At 44.9% G+C, this 6000-nt stretch overlaps 1 protein-coding gene across 4 annotated transcripts in view; it reads right to left on the bottom strand.

The window, feature by feature from the left end:
* The window catches only part of ADGRF5 (adhesion G protein-coupled receptor F5), a 106790-nt gene extending 101343 nt beyond the window's left edge, over nucleotides 1–5447 (bottom strand). For 2 of the 4 annotated variants that reach the window (XM_081519690.1, XM_081519685.1), the window contains exon 1: nucleotides 4947–5447. The gene's annotated coding sequence lies outside the window, so the exon portion shown is untranslated. The remainder of the gene's footprint in view (nucleotides 1–4946) is intronic. The other 2 variants (XM_081519695.1, XM_081519687.1) reach the window with 2 other exon arrangements.
* Nucleotides 5448–6000: the final 553 nt, after the last annotated feature.

The following is a 6000-nucleotide window of genomic DNA, read 5'->3' on the forward strand; positions in this document are numbered from 1 at the left end:
TACTTCCAGCTGATTCACCTTGTTGTACGGCAGAAACCAACACAATGTTGAAAAGCAATTATCCTCCAATTAAAAATGAAAAAAGTTTTTTAAATTCGATTTCTGGATGACAAAGAATACATAGTCATATTGTTGTGCTTTTGTTTTATAGATAGAGCAGAAATCAAGGACAAAGATTTGAGTCTTGCTATTATTTGCCTGACCCCAGTGAAGTTGAAAATATCCCCAAATGTGGCAATTTTCCATCAAATAGGAATCTGTTTGTAACACAAGGAGTAACCCACAATCTAGTTGAAGAGTAACCCTAGAAGAGCGGTTTGGAGTGAACTTTTCCCATCTCATTGTTCTCGTTTCTTTTTCCTGGAAGTCCAACTTTGATTGTTGTTGCAAAGACCCTATTTAAAAAGCATCACAGATGGGTAGGGCTAGCTAGTCAAAAGGCAGCATCAGGCACTTTGTAGCCTGATAATTTTTTGGGTGGGGGGGGCATACATTTATTTGGTGGCTTGGACTTGAACCCTGACATCACAAGGCTCTTGGTAGCTCAAGGTCATCACCCACACTCCACCCAGTGAGGGCATTCCTTTAGGAACATCCTGGCCATGCTTCCAGGGTCCTGGAATATTGCCCAGAACAGGGTGTTCACCCTGCCACAAGGCAGCTTACCCAGTTTAGACAATTCTGATGGTGGGTAAATGATGTTGTACATTGAGCTAAGACTTGTTATCTTATAATTTCCACTCATGTTGACCTCTTTTCCCACATCCAATCATCTTTAAATATTTGAAGGCAGCCTTCATGGGCTATGGGGCTTCCCCAGTGACTCAGATGGTAAAGAATCTGCCTGCAATGCAGGAAACCTGGGTTCAATCCCTGGGTCAAGAAGATCCCTTGGAGAAGGGAATGGCAACCCACTCCAGTGTTCTTGCCTGGAGAATTCCATGGACAAAGGAGACTGGCAGGCTACAGTCAGTGGGGTCGCAAAAAGTTGGACACAACTAAGTGGCTAACACTTTAACTTTCATGGGCTATAAGAGTTACTTCTTACTTCAAATATCCCCTGGTTCTTTCAACTATTCTGCACATGACATTTTTATCATTTTCACCATCTTGGTTAGCTTCCTCTTTTCAGATCTGATGTATTTTTTGAGGCAACATATTTAGTACTTTGTAAATAACTAATCTTCTTTACAACCTTGCTTGGTAAATATTATCTGCATTTTCAGAAACAAATCTAAGACTCGAGACATAACTACTTATTAAAGGAAGTGGCAGATGGAGGATTCAGAAGTGGGTCTGCCAATTTCTAAGCCCACTCTATGCCTCTGATGAAAAAAAAATATTGATCAGGTACAGGCAAGTTTGATCTCAGACATACCCTGAGACCCACGACAGATCATTAGAAACCCCTCACGCAGGCGAACCTCTTTTTTCTGTTGCTACAAGGTGTGCCTACTGATAGAAATTAATGCTAACTTGAGAGGCTGGGAAATGACTGGCAGAAAACACTTTGCCTGCTAGGAGGCAATTATTGGCAAGGTGGTTGTGCAGGAAGTGTTGAGGCAAAGAGATGCTCAATGAATAGGAATCAAGAAGGGACTCAGGGTCTGGAAGGCATTTCATTTGGAAGCTTCACACAATGATGGAGCAAGAAGAGAAGGCTCAGACAGGGGAAGTGTGGTCCCCTGCAAAAGCCTAAAGAGTCTGCTGTAGCCTAAGCCTAGTGGTTGTGTCTGGAGAACAAATAGAAAGTATTTGTTTCCTTCCAGCTGTGTATGCACTCCATGCAGGTACAAAGCTTGGGGACAAAGGATTCCGTGGCCAGCTCCCAACCTCTGATTACGGGTGAAATGAACACAAATTAGAAAAAGCCCAATGTAATCAGGAAGGGAGTCCTTGCAGCCGTGTCACACACAGTCGGGGTCAGGGATGTCTTCTTTGTTCTGTGTCTTATAGGTTCCTGGATTTTTCGCGCACTACTTGGTGGAGCTACTTCCTTCCCTTCTCCTGGCTGCTTTCCAAAAGCAGAGATTGCCTGAGGATGACACTGCCTCCCTCCTCAGCTGCCCTACTTCAAACCAGCTCTCCACCCAACAGCAAATGCCAAGTGGACTCCTCAAAGCTTCAGGGCACTGCTCCCCGGAAGACACTGCCGCATTGTTCTCGATGGAAGGTGCCAAGGACAATGTAACGGCTAAGCCCCTGGGCATATGAAATGACTCCCTCAAGATCTCCTCTGCCAGTCTGACCCAGAGAACAGCCAAGCCCTGCCTTTCAAGTCCCCTGGTGACGTGACAGACCTGAGTGCATAGGGTCCCTGGATAGTATCTTCTCTGTTCACTCATGAAGACAGGGGCCTCTTTTCCTTATCGCTCTCTGTCTTGTTCAGCAGTTGAGAAAATCCAGGTCCACGAGATGGATGTGGCCCCACCCAAGGTCACTTGGCAAGGGAGTTGCAGGTATTGGACTAAATCAGATGCTGAAACACAGCCCAACTTTCTTTCTACTAAATCACTCTGCCTTCGAACTCCTGCTGTCTTTACTTGGATGTGCCAGCTTTGGTTAGAGATGAGGCTTTCAGTTTTCCTTCAGGCTTTTTAAGAAGCAGCAAGATCAAGAAGAATAAAAAATCACATCCTCTCTATGGGTAACTTCATGGAGGCAGGACTCACATCTCTGTCTTCAGCCATCATATTCCTTGAGTGTAACACTGGAACTGGTGTGGGAAAGGTGTTTTTGATACATATTTGCTGAAAAGTGAGTAAGTGTCTTGGAGTGGTGGAGAATAGGGGGCATTGATAGAGAAACACCTCCTGGGAGAAGCTAGTCATAGTGAAATAAAAAAAAGATTCAAAAAGGTATGGCACATGGGAGGTACTCAAAATATGTGGTGAAGAAATGAATCCAGCAAATTTCATAAAGGAGAGTGTGGGAAAATGTTATAGAGGTTGGCAATCTCCTTGGAAAACTCCAAACTCAAGATCTCAGTCTGAAGATATGGGGTTCTTGGGACAATGTATCCATTCATGGGTCCATCCATTCATTCATTCATGAATTCAAAAACACTGAGTACAAGCTATGTACCTGGCATTGGTTCAAGGATTATGCATTCAGAAATCAATGACCAGTAACTCCTCAAGGATGAAACTAAACCTAGCAACCATCATTTAATGTACTAAGGGCTATGACAGAAGCATTTTGCTAAGTGCCATAAAATCGCAGACTTGAGGCACACTTAGTATAAGGTGGACTGGATGAGGCGGGTGGAGAAACAATCAGCCTGCAGTGGGTAGTTGGGTGGAAAAGATGAATGAAGTTACCGGGGACAGAGAGATCAGCACACCTAGACATTGGCAGGCAGCAGAGCTCTCAAGCATTTGGAAGGTACTGGATACAGCTGGAAAGTCAGAAGTGAGAGGTGAGGCTGGCAGGATAGTAACGATCAGACTTTAAGCTGGGGCTTCACAAACTTTAGTGCATGTGAACTACACAGGGACCAGGTTAAAATGCAGATTCAGTCAATCTGGGAGGGGATGGAAAACTGGCATCTCTAACAAGCTGCGCTTGCAGCTTGTCCTGAAGCAGCCGGTCCCTGGACAACCTTATAGGAAGCAAGGCTATAAGCAGTGGAGCGCAGTGGAAGTATTTCACTGAAAAGTGACATTCTCAGAATTGCATTTTCCCAAGAACCCTATAACAGAGTATGGAGAAGAGAATGGAGGGAGACTGTGCTGGGGTGAAATACAGAAGTGGCAAGAAATTTTCACCATCTGAAAAAAGTAAAGTTCAGGAAGGAAAAGAGCAGTAAAGGGAAGAACTGTCCACGTTCCAATAAACAGGTGTAAATTGACCGATATTTTATGGACTTACTATAAAATAGTTCTCCTAGAGAAAGAATTGCTTGTGAGGACAAAAATGAAACAGTAAAAGCGTAAGAGGCAAAAAAAATCATAGAAACATGCTGTGTGTAGTATTATTTGAATAAGCCTTGACCAACCGCGCCCTCCACCCGCTGCTTTGGGTCTCAGTGGACACATCATCTCAAGCCCCAGTAAGGACAGAAAAAGCAACCAGCTTCCCAGGTGGCTCAGTGGTAAAGAATCTGCCTGCCAATGCAGGAGACGAGAGTTCCATCCCTGGGTTGGAAAGATCCTCTAGAGAGGGAAATGGCAACCCACTCCAGTATTCTTGCCTGGGAAAGCCCATGGACAGAGGAGCCTGGCAGGCTACCATCCATGGGGTGGCAAAGAGTTGGACACGACTTAGTGACTAAACAACAACAAGGGAAACAGGATCCTGTAGACGATAATCACAAGAGAGCAAATAAAATTAGCCTTCTCAGCCATCACTTGACAGTCACTAGCATCTAGCTTCAGGAAGCTTCAGGAAGAACAATTGATTCACAGCAAGTTCTGGAAAATAACACGGCGGTCCACCAGATTCTGAACACAGTGCTTGTTTCTTTCTTATAACTCAAAGGCACCCAGAATTAGAAACACCTATTTATATTTCTGTCAGAAAATCCCCTAGGACATCTTTAACTGAAAGGAACAAAACTCAGAAAGGATTAAAAAAAAAAAAAGAAAACTCTAAGGAGGGGCGTATATTGCTGAAAAGGAAAGGCAGGTGGTAACATTTTTACTTTATACTGAAGCTTCCAAATGCAACTTCTCATGAGATTTCCCTCCAAAGGGAAGAAGACTCAGCTTCGTGTTCTAGGTACTCTGCTGGGCAGCCTTCTTTATCCAAAGATGCAGAAATTCAAAATCTCCAAAGGTCTTCTTCCCTCTCACTCTTTTCCCTCCACATTCCTGTAAATGAATAAGCCTCAACCAGATACACAGGTTGAAAACACACAGCCTACGAGAAAAGTCATGTGGACACACAATTCAGAACAGCCTGGTTCACCGTCAACAAGACAAAAGAAAATCCTTACAGGAACCCACCTTTCTCTTCTGTGCTTTGCAGGCTTCTGAAATTTAATCCTGTATTGGAAAGCCCCCAAAGCACCACTTTGGGAAGGTGGAACTGAAGGGCCTCCAGTTCAATATCAGCCGTGGAAGGGTGGGGTTTTCCCAAGAGCAGACTCCAGCTTCTTGCACTTACAGGGACCTCAGGGAACAGAGGTGAACTGCCGTCTAGTCTCTGCTGCAGGAAGAAGCCGACAGACTCGGTGTGGCTGGAGGTGGGGGCGGAGGCTGGGGGAAGGGAAGTTATACAGGAGCCCGTGTTAAATCTCTTCACGATTTCCTGTATTAGGTGCTGGTTGTTACTCTCCAGGCTCCCTGGAGGAAATAAGACATTTAAACGTGTCCTTTGGCCACAGGCAAGAAGAGAATAAACATGCTACGAATCGTGGAAATGAGGATTTGCAGGACTGGTGGGCCAGCTAGCTTAACCTTGCACCAAGCGCTTTCTTCCTGAAGTTTCTCCAAGTGTTTAACTCTGCAAAAGTCAAGAGCGTCCTCATCCTCTTGAAGGGAGCTGAAGAATTCTCTGGCCGCGCTCCAGATGCCGTGATGTGGAGCCATTGGTCAGAGGCAGGCAGGAAGAGGCCTAGGAAGGGTCAGCTTCCAGTGAGGGAGAGACCCTCTTTGCTCTGACCCTGGAAATGCTGATGACAGTCTGTGTCTAATTCTGGAACACTTCCTCAAACTCTCTGGCCATGTTCCCTTAGGGTTTAAAGAATTCTCTGAGGGCTAATATCTACACATTGCTAGAAACAGGACTCCTCTCTACATAGCTGGTGGGGTTCAGTGTGAAATGAATATGTGAGGCCACTCTTTCAAAAATTAGGGATTTTGAAATGGGGAAACTTCCCTGGTGGCCCATTGGTTAAGACTCTGCTTTCACTGCAGGGGGTACGGGTTCAATCTGGTTGGGGAACTAAGATGTTATGTGGCAGGTCCAAAACAAAAAATTTGAGGAAAAAAAAAGAATTTTGAGACGGTAACAGCAGAAATTTAAACCAAGTGCGAGACCTTTCTGAGGAGGGAGTCG

Source organism: Giraffa tippelskirchi, chromosome 8 (assembly GCF_054371585.1).
Source record: "Giraffa tippelskirchi isolate mGirTip1 chromosome 8, T2T-mGirTip1v1.2.pri, whole genome shotgun sequence".
Lineage (NCBI taxonomy): Eukaryota > Metazoa > Chordata > Mammalia > Artiodactyla > Giraffidae > Giraffa > Giraffa tippelskirchi.